The 13766-nt window shown below is 43.3% G+C and overlaps 1 long non-coding RNA gene across 1 annotated transcript in view; it reads left to right on the top strand.

Moving 5' to 3' along the window:
- LOC122185817 overlaps window positions 1-13766 on the top strand; it is a 54275-nt gene that overhangs the window by 28883 nt on the left and 11626 nt on the right. Inside the window, exons 2-5 of the long non-coding RNA XR_006180979.1 lie at window positions 59-155; window positions 253-393; window positions 8731-8865; window positions 11997-12160. This is a non-coding gene — a long non-coding RNA (uncharacterized LOC122185817). The remainder of the gene's footprint in view (window positions 1-58; window positions 156-252; window positions 394-8730; window positions 8866-11996; window positions 12161-13766) is intronic.

Below are 13766 nucleotides of genomic sequence, written 5' to 3'. Positions count from 1 at the left end.
AATTAATTTGGTCCACACTGACTCAGTTGAATACTAATATTTTGACCTTATTCCCTAGGAAATATTCTTCCTGCTACAAAAAGTTGGAATGCATGGCCATCCATGCGGCGTGAGCCATGTTTATGACAAGCTTTCAGAAAGATAATATTTCACATGTAAGTGCATGGCTGATGGTTCTTAACACATTTTATATAATCAGAAAGAGATATAGGCCATCATTTTCTTATGTCTTTTGATATTCCTTTTTTTTAGTGTACTGAGAATTATACTGCTGTGTGCACCGTGACCCAAGAGTGACAAGGATGTGAATCCTGTGCATTGCTGACCTCGCCTGGGCTGACTCAGACTCTCAAACCTCAGACCTCATTGCAGAGAACAATTGCATCTACAAAGGTATTGAAGCAAGCAACTCCTTTGATACTTTTGTGTACCTAAAGCCTTGCAGTAGATCCACCAGCCTCCATTAAGGAGAGATGTGGGAAGCTGGGCGTCTGTTACACATTGACCAACCCATATAGTCTAACTCAGTAATCACTGAGCTGAAATCCGCCTGGTTATCTCAAGAAGGTGAAGGAAACTGGGCTAGAAATTATGTTTTGTGAGAACACAATGCAAATTCCTGAACCATTTTCAGTCTGGAGAGCATGTTATTGTTGTACACTTGATAACACTTCATGGAATCTTATTTTCTGTGCCTTAAGGGAAATACAATTAAGTGAATTTCTATTTTAAAACACGACTCTTTCCTGTCACTGATGAAGCAATAACAATTACAGAACACGGGATTTTCTGGGAGTGTTGAGTGCTTGTTCTCATTGGTCTTAATTTTACTGCTTCTATTTGAGTCATATCTATAATATTCTCTGAGGTAGCCTACTAGAAACCTTACTGATTTTACTGGTGACTCCTGGCTGGTGTGTACTTGCTGCCCATTAAGGCTAGATGAAGGGCACATCCCATAACTGCAGGTGTCAATATTGGAGGTGCTGTGGTATTTCTGGGCAGGGCTGTACATGATAGTAGCTGAGGTTTAGAATCACAGAATCATGGAGGTTGGAAAAGACGTTTATGATCATCTAGTTCAAACATCAACCCAGCACTAACATGCCTACTAACCCATGTCCCTAAGCCTCTCATCTATGCGTTTCTGGCATTTGTGCCATGGACTGCTGCTGGCATCCAGATGAGTTTGTTTCTCCACATTGGGAACTGACCAAAAATTGTTCACAAGTGGTGCAAGTCCATTGTCCAGTCCTTGCCTTTCCGCACTTATCATGGCTCAGCAAATACAGAGATTTGAATCTAACATGACAAGAAGTGTCAGAATTGGGGATTAATTCTGTGAAATAATTTCCTTGATGGGATACTGCCAGGAAGCTTGACTCTGCATTCTTTGGACACCCCAGGTTCCCATTAAACTGCATGGAGAGGGCAAGGAATGCAATACAGGCTTGTAATCGTTTCAGTTAGATAGGGATATCTTAGCACATAAGTGGGATGCTCTCAAGAGCCTGCTTGTGCCAAAAAGATGACCCTTCTAGGACTGGGACCATTTATAGAATGCTGATTTTTAGAGCAGAGCACGTTTTTATAGCTGACTTTTATAAATGTGAAATACCAGGCGAATTAAGCTTGACAGTGCTGACAGAGCCTTAATTAAATCAGTGTGAACAGTATCAGTCTTGCATAACTCTGTTTCCATCAAGAGCATCAGAAATTGAGATTTTTTTTCTTTGTCCCTTGTAAGAGATGAAGTTCTGACAGCTTGTTCCCATTTCCAGTACTGCTGGTTCATTAATTCGCATCCATAACTCTAAGCTTTCTACTTCACTCCCCATCTCTCTTGGTTCTCTGTTTTGCTTCCTTAGCATTGACATCTTGGCTCATTCCCTACAGCTATATACTGGCTACAGAGAGTTCAAATATGCCTTTCCTGTAACCCTTCTGTCCCTCAGTTTAACCACAGAGGGTACAAATCTGCAGTCCCTAGCAAGATCTTGCAAAGTGCTAACTGCACTTGGAGTTGGTGTTCAGTTCTTTGGGGGGTTTTTTTGGGATCCAGTCTCTAGACAAAGCTGTCTTTTGAGTGCAACGAAAATTCAGCAATAAATAGTGTTGGGCCAGATCTGCTCCAAAATGACAGCAATCCACATGACTTCCATGAAATGGGTGCCGGTTAATTGCTGAGTATTTTAAAGTTAAAGGTGATGAAATGTCTAGTCTTGCTGTCAGAGACTTGTCTTTTACCTGTCTGCTTGCACACAAGGGGGACTTCTGCATGCCAGCCTTTGAGTCATGCAGCAGGATGAGGGCAGCCACGTGTGCAATAAAGCACAAGCTAGGGCAGAGTCCTCTGGTTGCTGAATGAGGGGCAAAAATTCTAGCACTCCCTTGCAGTAGGTCACCTCTTTCTCTGGTTTTGAAGTCCACTAAAGCAGCTGGAAACAAGGAGGCAAGAGCTGTCTCTGTGTCATGGCCTTTACGTAAAGTTAGGGCAGGAAACGCTCACGTGATTTGTGCAATTCCAGCCAGCCTGGCTTTTCCCCAGGGGTCTGGATGCCAGTTGTCCTTGTGGCTTGACAGCCAGGGAGCACCCACTGTTGATGGAGAGCAGGCAGCATGAGTCTAGCTTTGTCTTGTCTGATGCCACATGCAGGTCTCCCCAGGAAAAGGAAATTTCCAGCTGCTACCAAAGACAGCTTGAAGTCTTCTTTTCTTCTGGAACGGTGCAAGAGGAACTTAACCTGGATGTCATATCTGGGATCTGGCCTGAAATCTCTTCTTCAGCTCAAGAAATAGGTTGCCTGTCTCTCTCTAAACATTTTTGGCTGTCTCTCCTTAAAAGCTTTATATAGCTTCACAAAATGACTCTCACATTCAGCACTGCAAAACAGATAAACAGGGGGAAGCTGAGAGTGCAGAAATGCGTAAGGCCTGTGACTGACTTGGTAGCGCGCGGGTGGTCACATGGGTTGACTTCACTTCTGCTCTCCCTTTCTGTCTTCTGCGTGCTTATCCCACTGATGTCCCTGATCTGATCATTCTGTGATGAGTTAGGCTTGATCAGTGCTATGAACTTTGCGAGTGTTTTCTGGGAACATATGAACCAAGTTTTAGGGTGTGCCATAGTGTCCTAAAATCCCAGCGTTTCTCTGGCTGCTGTTCATCTTCTTGTCTGTTCTCCATTTAGTTCCCTTTTGATTTTGCGTTCAGTCGGACTGCATCATGTAGAAAGCAAAGAGAGAGATTTTGTGGAAGACTACCAGAAGATTGTAATCTTCTGGTCTTATCTCTCATTCTAGACGTATCCTGAAATGACTCGTTCTTTCTTCTCTTTTTATTTTCACAGTGTAAGCATTTCACAGAGGAGGTGACATCTTCCAGTGCTGTAACATTTCGTCTCCCTATGCCTTCGCATTTTTTTCCACTTTCTCATCTGCGTGTTACAAACTTAATTGAACTGCACAATGACTTTAAAAATACAAATTCTAACAAAGACTAATGAGGATGTTTCTTGGCAGTTGGTCACTGTTTTGCCTTGGGCCCATAACTTTGCTTGCTGCACTCCACTGGGTTGCTTAGTCCATGGTTATGTATAAAGATAACTACTTTGAGATGATTGTATCACAGTTTCTTTGTATGCTTTCAGAAGGATTTAACCTTGTATAATCTGCCCATTATGACCACATTTTCCAACAATAGCAGGCTGCAGAATACAGTACAACAGTGTCAGCATTCCTGTTTCTGTTCATTCTGTCGTTATATTTAGGTTCCACTGAGCCAGTTTGAGAGCACACAGAAGAGAAAGACAAGCTCAAAGCAATGCTGTCAGTTTTAGTCCACAAGCAAAGATGGCAAGGGCAGTATATGAGGTGTGTGATTTTTTTTTTTTTTTTTTTTTTTTTTCTGTCTAAAACTGGCTGTGAGAATAGCATAAGGTTAGGTGAGACCCTTTTTATCTAATCATCCACATCAAGTAACTTTCTGATTTGGTTGGACCAGCCTCACATGAAGGCATTGGAGAATCGTTGCAGCACCTATCATTTTTCTTTATGGGATTGCTGGCAGCTTTCCACAGACCGTGTATCTTGCAAGCGTGAGCATGCAGAGTCTGTCTTTTGAAAGCATAGGGAACTTCCTATTCTTCTTTGTTGTCTTATGACCTGTTTTCCACAAGCAATACCACAATACTTTTGTAGCAAAGCAATTTGTCATGATCTGCTTATTTCTTCTGCAAGTATGGTTAGCAGTTGCAGGAGTCATATTCCACTTAAGATTAGAGTAGAAATAACTTAGCCTTAGTTTCCTGTCTGATTAATACTGTAAGTGATGTTTAAAGAGTTGAGCAGTCATGTTCCCTTGAAAGACCTTTTCCTTTGCGTTATTGTAAATGAACACCTTTATTTTCTGAGCAGCATGTGTCAGGAAAATCCTGAACCCGTTTTGAAGGCATGTTATTGCCACATAGGTGCATGGGTCAGTCTTTTGCAAGGCTAGAAAGGATCTCAGTTTGCCTCAAAGTGTACTTCTGGTTCCTAGAAATACTCTTGTTAAAAGATAAGCAAAACAATGTAATTGTGGATGTCCGATGGGTATTCTAGATGGAGTTAAGTCCTCCTTGTGCACCATGGGAATGGTCATAGAAGAAAAATTCCAGATGGGCTGATCATAAAGCAATTGATTGCTTAATGAGGTTTCAAGCTGGGGCATCTGGGAGAACTGTGGAGCAGAATGCTAATAGGAAGGGCTGTGTTCATCCTGACTGGGGAAAGCTCATGCCTTGGAATTAGAAAAGTGTCCAGAGTCCCTTATGGAGGGGAAATGACTTCTTCTTTTGGCCGCTGTTAATTAATGTAAGAATTTCCCAGCCACACTACCTTTGGAATTGAGGGCAAGTTTATGCAGTTTGTTACTGAGTGGGAGAAGGCCTACAGGGAAGCTGTGTCCTCAGGGAAGGGCACTGTGGAAATCCCTTGTGCCTGTGTGAGGGGTTGGTAATATTGGTAATATATATAAATACTACTGTGCAGAGAATAGAGCCAATCTTGAGTTTGTTCCATGTGCCATCCATAGAGACTTCTACCTCTGCTGGAGCTATCTTCGTGCTCTGCAGTTAATACAAACAATGTGCTTAGAAATGCATTGTCTGTGGCAGACCTGACATCACAACCAAATTCTTTAACATAACATATTTAGGAGGAATCGGGTGTCAGCTGCCTAGCACTGAAATGTATGGAATGGAATTAAGCAAACCTTTTCTTAATTAAAAAATGAAAATGGATTCTGAACTTTATCTAAGGGTCACTTTGGGATGATTTCTAGACAGAAAAAATCTTGGCTTTCTGGCAGGACAGCTGTGAGGGAGTGTTCTATTCATTAGTACACAATTTGTCCAAGAAAATATGTTCCAAGTCCTAATCAATTTAGATGAAAACTTACTGGACAGGGTTCAAGCAGGCCAGTTATGGAGTCTTATAAAGCCAAACCCACATGTCTCAGTGGGCAAGAAGCAAGATAATCTTAGCTTACAATGGAATGTTTAAATTTATACTGCTAAGACACTGACACAGGCACGAGGGTTGTGGGGTTTTTTTGGTGTTTTTTTGGTGTTGTTGTTATTGTGGATTGTTCTGGTGGTTTTTTTTGTTGTTGTTGTGTTTTGTCTTTTTTAAACAAGAAACATGTGAAGAACTAGAAATTTTAAGAGAGAGTGTGTCCCTTTAAGATATAATCCTTCATAGGGAATGGACTGCAGCCAGGTTTGTCCTCACTTTAGCATCTATAAAAAAGTATTTTGGAAGAGGATAGCTTCCAAAGCACTCAAAACGTAGGTGTGCCTCCAATGAAGGTCCTTGGCATCACAGGCTTTTGCAGATCTTTATAATTCCCAGCTGTATAAGGATTATTTTTTTTTTTAATGAACTGCACCAATGGTGAAATACAGCAGTTTGGAGAAACCATTGTACAGTTGGCCCTTGAGAAAGTGATGCCATGCACAGCATTGTTCATCCATTCTGCACTTTTCATGACAACACAGAAAACCACAGGATAACACCTTCCCCCTCAAAAAAAACCCTTCCTGATGTTAATGACCACTATTTTAGGTTTTGTTTTTTCTGTCATTATGTTTCTCAGTTGTTGCAACTACCATTTCAGGCTGCAAGAGGGTACTTAAGTAACTCTGAAACCATGCATGTTCAGAGCCTCGCTAAAAATTCCCATAGGGATGAGCTATAACCAAGCAATCTTTAACTTGGGGAATATTTAATTTCTTCACTTGAAGTGTTTTTTTTCTAACTTGTAGAGTCTTTGCCAAGGTTGATCTCCTCTGCAAGTGTGACTCAAATGTGTTTTTAGCAGTAACTAATGGTGCTTAGTAAAAAGCCACATAACAAGTAGATCTCTGTCCTGCCAGCTTACATCCATCTCTTTGCTGATGGGTCCTCTTCTCTCCTGAATCCATCACTGGAAGGCGACACATTCACCATTTCTTCCATTTCGTCACTCTCTTCTGGCACTGTAGTCCATGGAGGCCTTCAAGATTTTTTTTCTTGTTGGATGTGACTGTCTATGCCACAGAGCAATCCCTCAGTCCTTAACTTGTTGCTCACCAGCTAAGGGCCTGACTTGTCTTTTCTGATTGTGACTCCTGAAACCTGAAGAGGCAGTGAAATACCCCCTCTGCAGGTTCTCCTCTCTCCAGCAGCACCGTCCTTAACAAACATCACCCATGCCCCTGTAGCCACCCTCTGCTCAAGGGGGATTTACCCCCACGACGGGCTGGAAGAGAAATAAAGGGAATGTACAGTATTGTTAAGCAATTTGTGGTTCAAGTCACAAACTGGGGAGAATCCTCGACTACTGTAAACGCCAGTGGTTCGTTGTCTCGCAGCCTCTTCCTTCCTTCACGCCCTGCTCTGCCAAGTCAGCCACCTGAGACTGTGCTCATTGCTCTTGTTTTCCCTGGCTCTTCTCACTTGTTTACTTAAAATCTCTTTTTCCTCTTCTGCCCTTCATTTGAATTTCTTCTGGGAGGGTCTTATAAGGACACCTACTTTTCGCAAGAAAGCTTTAATCAGAATTTCCTGTGAGATAATAGACAGCTCTTTTTTTTAATGTTTTGAAATAGAAATGTGATCATTTTTCAAATGGCTCTTTCATGAAGTCTGCTTTAAAATAAACGCTTTCGTTACAGAAAGGAATGGTTTTAAGCCAGTTTAAAAATGAACTGTACAGAGGAGAATGGGTGCTTTGGATGCAGCGGGACAGCCAACCACCCAAGGGAAAATAGCCAGTGTTTTGCTGAAGCTGACTGCATATTTTCATTTCCAAAATGCAGTCAAGACTAAAACCACCTGTGAGAGAGTCTAGCCTCTTGGGCTGGTTGAGGAGGGCCTAGTGTGGAGCATCTTGTCAAAAGGCACGCTTGTTTTCACTAGGCAAATCAGTCAGTTTTTGTGGCAGGTCTACAGCTCATTGAGATGAACTCATTAAATCTTTGTGCTACGAACCACAAGTGAGAGGTGCAATGTTTCATTGTTCAAACACAGAGAATAGACAGACGTCCTATGGAAAAGTGAGTCATGTTCTCTGTAGTACATTCTGTTCATTCTGCTATAATAAACATGAACGTTTGTTTTCTGAGAACATCAGCATCCAACTATAAACTTGATTAGGAGGGCGAGTTCCTCGGCCTGCTTCTGAGCTAGCATGTGCACTGCCATTGGGTTGCTCAGTTGTGTAATGGCACCAGTCGTGACAGACTGCCTTTCCAAAAGGAAATAACAGTACTTTGCTCGTTTCTTTCAAATCCATCCCAAATTTCTATTAAAGACATCAAAGCGATAACTTTAATACTTTCCATGCTTTCTGAACAACTCATCTTCTAAAGAAATTGCTGGAAACAAGGAACCAGCAAGGTTCCTTAATTGCTGGGCTTTAGACTTTTAAGAATCCCCTGGAAAGTCAAAACAAGTCACAAATCCATTCTGTCATGAAACTATTCTCCACGTTTTGTGAGTTTGCATTAATTTGTGTGTTACTAGTTTGAGCTGGGTTGACATGCTACAGAAAATACCAGGAAAGGAAACAGGTCCTTATTCAGTTGTTGTCTTTCTGATCTTATCTTCATGATTGCAGAAGCTAAGTTATCTAATCAAATACATTTCTTGTTTTTGTTGGAAGATTGTGGCCAAGAGAATGGCTTTTAAATAGGATGGTAGCTGGCTGCATCTAGAACTAGTAGTGAAATACTACTAGTAGTTGTCTGCTGGAAACAAAGGAAATTCTGGGAAGGAAGTTTCTGTGCAGCATAAATAGTGTTGTGGAAATCTGACTCTTGCCCAGTTGTAAGAATGGGCAAGGTCTCCAGATTTTTAAATGCTTGCTGCGTTTCTAAGGACTCTAGATGTGATGGGAGGTATTTCTGCTGACTTCAGTGGAAAGAGAACTGTAGATTAGCCATGGACCAGACACTGGTTATAGCTGCAGTCAGTTCTGCTGAAGCGTTTCATCTCTTTCCATAGAATCACTTGCTCATTACAGCTTTGTTTAATGCAGTGCTCCTGGAAGTGAGGTCCCTGTCCTGAGGTATCTGAAAGAAATAGCTGAGAACGATCAATATCTGTTGTCTGGCTCTGACAGGCAGGTATTCCCCAGCTCTTGGGGTGCTTGACAGTATACTAAGGCTTCTCATTTACCTGACTTTTTTTTCTTCCACCTTCTGTCCAGACATCAGAGGGGCAGTGGCAGGTGGTACAAGATAGAGCATTCACTGGAAAGCTGTGAAGTGACAGCATGAGACTGCAGATGAAATGGCAACTTCACTCCTTAGAATAAACATACGTTGGGACACCCAAGTAGGAGGTAAGTAGCTTTTCCTCTTTTATGTAATGTTTGAAAGCATTGGAGTGTTTCAAGTTCTACTGATCGTACCATAGGAAATATCTGGTGAGCATTATTTAGCTACATACTAAGAAAAAGATTTATATCTTTAAATCTTGAACAGATCCAGGATGTCTCAGTGCTTTCCCTGGCAAGAACACATGGTTGGTGTTGTTATTTTCTAGGTAAAATACAGGAAGTTTATCTAGTAACAGAGCCTGTTAAATCCAGAGCAGCCTCAAGTCTCATAACACTCCCTGCACAGACATGCCTGTGTTGCAGGTGAAAGCACTGCCATCAAAAAAATGGAGAATGAGCTGATTTCTTCTATTTTTACTTTACCTTTCCCCATTGGCACACTGTCTTCTCATCATGGCAGCTGTCACCCCGTGGCCACCTGGCTAAAGTGATCTTATTTTTTCTTTTAATCTGCTGTACGTGCAGCGGGTGTCGGGAGCTGCAGAGGTCTTTGCTGTGATGGCTCCTGGTGAGGCACGGGCCTGCAAGGCTGTTTGGTACTTGCTGCTGCGGGCAGTGTGTGTGCAAGCATCACGTGGTATCTGTATGGGCAGGAGCATCTCTTCCAGTATTTATTGTTTGATTTGCTGTTTCTCACTCTTGTGAAGAAATGCGTAGTTGCTTCCTGCCTCGATTTATCTGTAGCACAGAAACAGGGAGATTCCCAGGTTACCCAGAGCTAAATGTTCAATTACTCATAGCTCTTATGCGCCCTGGAGCAAAAGATGAGCTTTGAAGCTGCATACCATCATTTCTGTGATTTAAACATCAGAGGAGCCCCTTTTCTGAAGATGGTGTTGTATTCTCCTGGTTATGTTTGGTGGCACTGCTGAGTTCAGTCATTGGCATGCAGAGTCGCAGCACGTCAACCCCATGCCGTTCCATGTGAAGATTCAGGTTTTACTTTCTGTAAGGTGTGTGCTGCTGGCTACCCGAGGAGCTGGAAAGATGCCTGTTATGTGTGCTGGGCTTTTGAGGTGCAGAAAGCAGCATTTAGCAGACCCATGCTCTGTAGTCAGTACGTGCAGCCTCTGTGTGCACAAGTGGTGGCCCGCTCCCAGCATCGGCGCTGCCCCGACCTGACCCACAGCTGCGCTCTGCCCGGTGTGGGGCTGCAGGCATACACAGCATCTCCCAGCTGGGCTGGAGGTCAGCTCATTCTTCCCTTGGGAACAGGCCCTGCTGCTTTACCAGCAGCTCCTAGGAGGCTGCAACAGTTGAGCTTATGCTGGCTGCCCCAGCACACAGAGGTCAAACAAATTGAGTTGCTCTTCAAATTAGCTGGATACCGCTTTGATCGCTGTCCATTTGAGACGTGTGTTTGAACTGGAAAAATGCATGCCACGTTCCAGCCACCTCCTGCAGCCAGGAGAGCAGTGATGCCACTGGCAAATGCATACTCTCACTGAGCCTTACTTAGCTGGAAAGCTGTCGCTGAAGCGTGTCCTGTATCTAGAATGATCTCAGCCTCGCCAGGCCTATCTCTTACAGATGTTAATTCCTAACTATGATCTTTGCAAGTTTCAGTAGAATAGTAAGCTGCAGTAAGGAGGGGATATGTTCAATTTAAACACTGAGATTACTGTGCTCCAAATGAAGCTGCTTTTATTAATAATTACCTCTCTGCCGTGACTCTAAATTCAAACAGCTGGACAGACTCTGCTCTTTATTAATTTCCTTGGATCCTTTGGCACAAAGCCCTCAATTCCTGTGATGTAATGGTATAAAAAGTTGGCTCCTGCCTGAGCTTCCACCCACAAGTTCTAAATTTGGAGCATGGCAAATTTCTGCAGATTCCAGAGACAGGCTATGCTCACGACGTGCTGATGCCTTCAGTCCCATCCCATTGCACCAAACAACAAGATTGTGTGCTTTTTATAACTAGGATAATAAATATGACTCAGATGCACATGTTGTCTATGTAAGCATTTGGGGTTGGCTATCACTTTATGGCACTGGGAAGAAGCCAAGCCAAATAAAAATTGTTTTGAGTAAATATTACATTTCTAGAGCATGAATAACTTTTCTCTCCAGCCAACATGTCACTAATGGGAATAAGGAAGAAGACGGGGTGGGAGGGAAGCAGTAACTAAATCATCCCACTGAATGCAGACAGTCTGCAGCAAGACCTGTTGTTTCGACCCATCTGGGGCGTCATGTCCCAGATAACTCATAGCGGGTTTCAGCAAGGCCACAGGTGATGGAAATAGAAGCAGCAGATCGCTCAGCACCGTGCTGCTGCACGGCTCTCTCCTGGGTGGGATCTCTGCCCATAGTATGAAAAGCAGGCAGCCGAAGAACCCAGTGTCCTGCTCCCCCTTGCTCCCACATCAAGCATGTGGATTGCTCCATGGAGATCAGCATTGCTACTCACGTGCTCAGCACTAAGCATGTGCATATGTCTGTTCAGGATCCGGGCCAGGAGGAAGGATGAATTTTTCTATCCTGCAACTTTGGGACCTTTGGGGGGTGTCTGCATTGTGCAGCTCGGGGAAACAGAAAATGAGACTGCGTGCAGCTTGGTGCTACTGCACCAGAAAGGGAAGCGGCTCTGTGGGGCAGTGAGGTGCTGTCCTACCACCAGCATGCACCATTGCAGGGATGGTCAGCAGAGCTGCTGGCTCTGCTCCAAGGCTTCCAGCAAGTTGTTATGTCTGTTTCTTTCCCCTCCCTCCCCACAAAAAGAAAAGAAACCACCAGCAAACACAATTACTCCTGCCCTTGAGCACTTCTTGGCAAACAGCTTATAAAGTACTTAATGTACCTGAACTATAAAGGGATAAGAGCAATGCTTTGTTTTCCAAAGACATAGGAGAGAAAAGATTATGTTAATGTATGCAATGGGGTGGGGGAAAAATTATCTGGAAACATTCCCTCATAACAGGAATCTTCCAGGCTCCCAGGACACAATAGCCAGATAGAAATGATGGGAGAGAGTCTAGCTTTGAAAACCATTGGTGGCTTTCCTGTTTTGTTAATGATCACGTAATCCTGAGCACTGTGCGTTCCATCCTCTTGCACCTATGAGCTTTTTCACACCGAACAAATGAGTGCTTTCCTGAACTTTGCTGTCTTTTTGTTTTGTTTTTTTACAGACTAGTTTGGCATGGGAGGAAGAAAACCTGGCTTTAAAAGAGGAGTTCAGACAGGAAGCAGCAATATTCCAAGAAGATTTCCGAGTCAAACAGGAGAGGAACTGGCTTCTCAAAGAGCATATTGCAGAGATTCCCTAAAACATTCAGCTGCACAGCTGGAGCAGGTGAGTGGGAACGCATGAAGGGCACGCGATGTTCTTGTGTCCCAGCTGTCCCTATCAGAAGCACTAGAGAGGAGCTATTCTATACTGCAGGCTGGACCACAGCTCACAAATAAAGCATTTCAAGGGCTGCGAGCCCTGCAATAATGACAGCCTTGACGTCAGCAGACCTGCACCTCTGGAGACTAGGCTGAGAAATCAGTGCCTGTTTGCCCAGCTAAGGCAGCTTTGACTGTGTTTCCAGTATCTGGGCGATAAGTCTTTTTCCATGCCTTGCAAAGCTTCCAGTGGTCATTTTCTGCCAACAGATCAGCCCAAGCAGTGCATGAGGAGACTAACTCCGTCCCCTTTGTAATGCAATTTACAATTCAGACGAACTTTTGTAACACAAGAAAGTGTTTTTACATAGTAGAGCTTCTAAATTGTTAGAACAGTTGGAAAATCCTGAATTGCTTTAAGCAGACAGGAAAAAAACAATGAAAAAAAGACATCGTGGACTGCAGAATTTACTGAAGTGGGAGCTGAGGGTCAGTTCCCAAGACTGAAAGCGTATTCAGGGATGGCTGTTGCACTTGCAATTTGAGCACGAGTACTTCAGCCTTCAGCAAGGTATTTGCACCCACCTGCAAAACTTGTTGCTCTGGTTTGTAAAGCTTAAGCTCTGAAAACTGTCCAGAGAGTCAAGGTCAGTCCTGTTTGGGTTTACCAGGATGTTCCTGAACTCCAAGTGCCCAAGGGAGGGGAGAACTTACCTGGGATTGAGTCAGCAGCCTGATTTAGGGATGATGGAAGAGCGCTTGGCTCAAATGCAGAATGACTTTATGACTGTTGCCATGTTTTTTCTAACACTTTAGGGCTAGCTACGTGGTGATTTTAGCTCCTCTAGGTCATTAGAAATCTAAAGGCTGCTTCAATTTGTGGTTGTAATCCAAGAGCTCATAGGTGGTTTTCAGGCCACCAAGAATTAGGCATGAAGGCAGAGGGGCTGAAAGTTTCCCAGTGGATGGCAGATGGGGTGCCAGGAGGCTCTGCTCATGCGGAGTTGCTCTGATCTGAATGGCCTTCCCTTGAGTGTTCACACAGCCATCTGCAATTTGCACCTTGTAGGCACAATTTCAGTTTACCGTGACACTGCTGCATCTCTTTGCAGGAGCAGCAGTGTTTTGCAGGCACTTGAATAGATAAGCTATTTCCTATTAAAACTTGCAGGCTTTAATAGATAAATATCCATCACATTTCATCAGCTGAGGCATAAGGAGGTTAAAGGACCTGACAAAGGTGATAGCAAGTCAGATGGCTTGGAATTTTGTAGCTCTGAGAGATCATCTTTCTAAAACAGGAAACCCTCTCAAGAGTAGTAGGTTTTCATTAGAACAACAGTTCAAACCTGTCGATCTTGATATATCAGGAAAACAAGGAATGTAGAAAATGCGAGTGTTAGCCTGGTCTCTCTTAAACTAAACCACCAGGTCTGCGTTCCTACAGAGAAACAAATACCCTGCAGGCATCGTGGTGTCTTTGATTTATTTTTGGAAGCTGAACCTCCCCCTCTTTTGTGTCTGAACTAAGAAAAAACAAGGATTTGGGGCCAACAGAAGGTTTCTGCAGA

This window comes from Lagopus leucura, unplaced genomic scaffold (assembly GCF_019238085.1).
Source record: "Lagopus leucura isolate 7727_CA_CO unplaced genomic scaffold, USGS_WTPT01 Super-Scaffold_100033, whole genome shotgun sequence".
In the NCBI taxonomy this organism is placed as follows: Eukaryota; Metazoa; Chordata; class Aves; order Galliformes; family Phasianidae; genus Lagopus; species Lagopus leucura.
The sequence above is the reverse complement of the archived record's forward strand: the minus strand, read 5'-3'. Positions and strand labels throughout refer to the sequence as shown.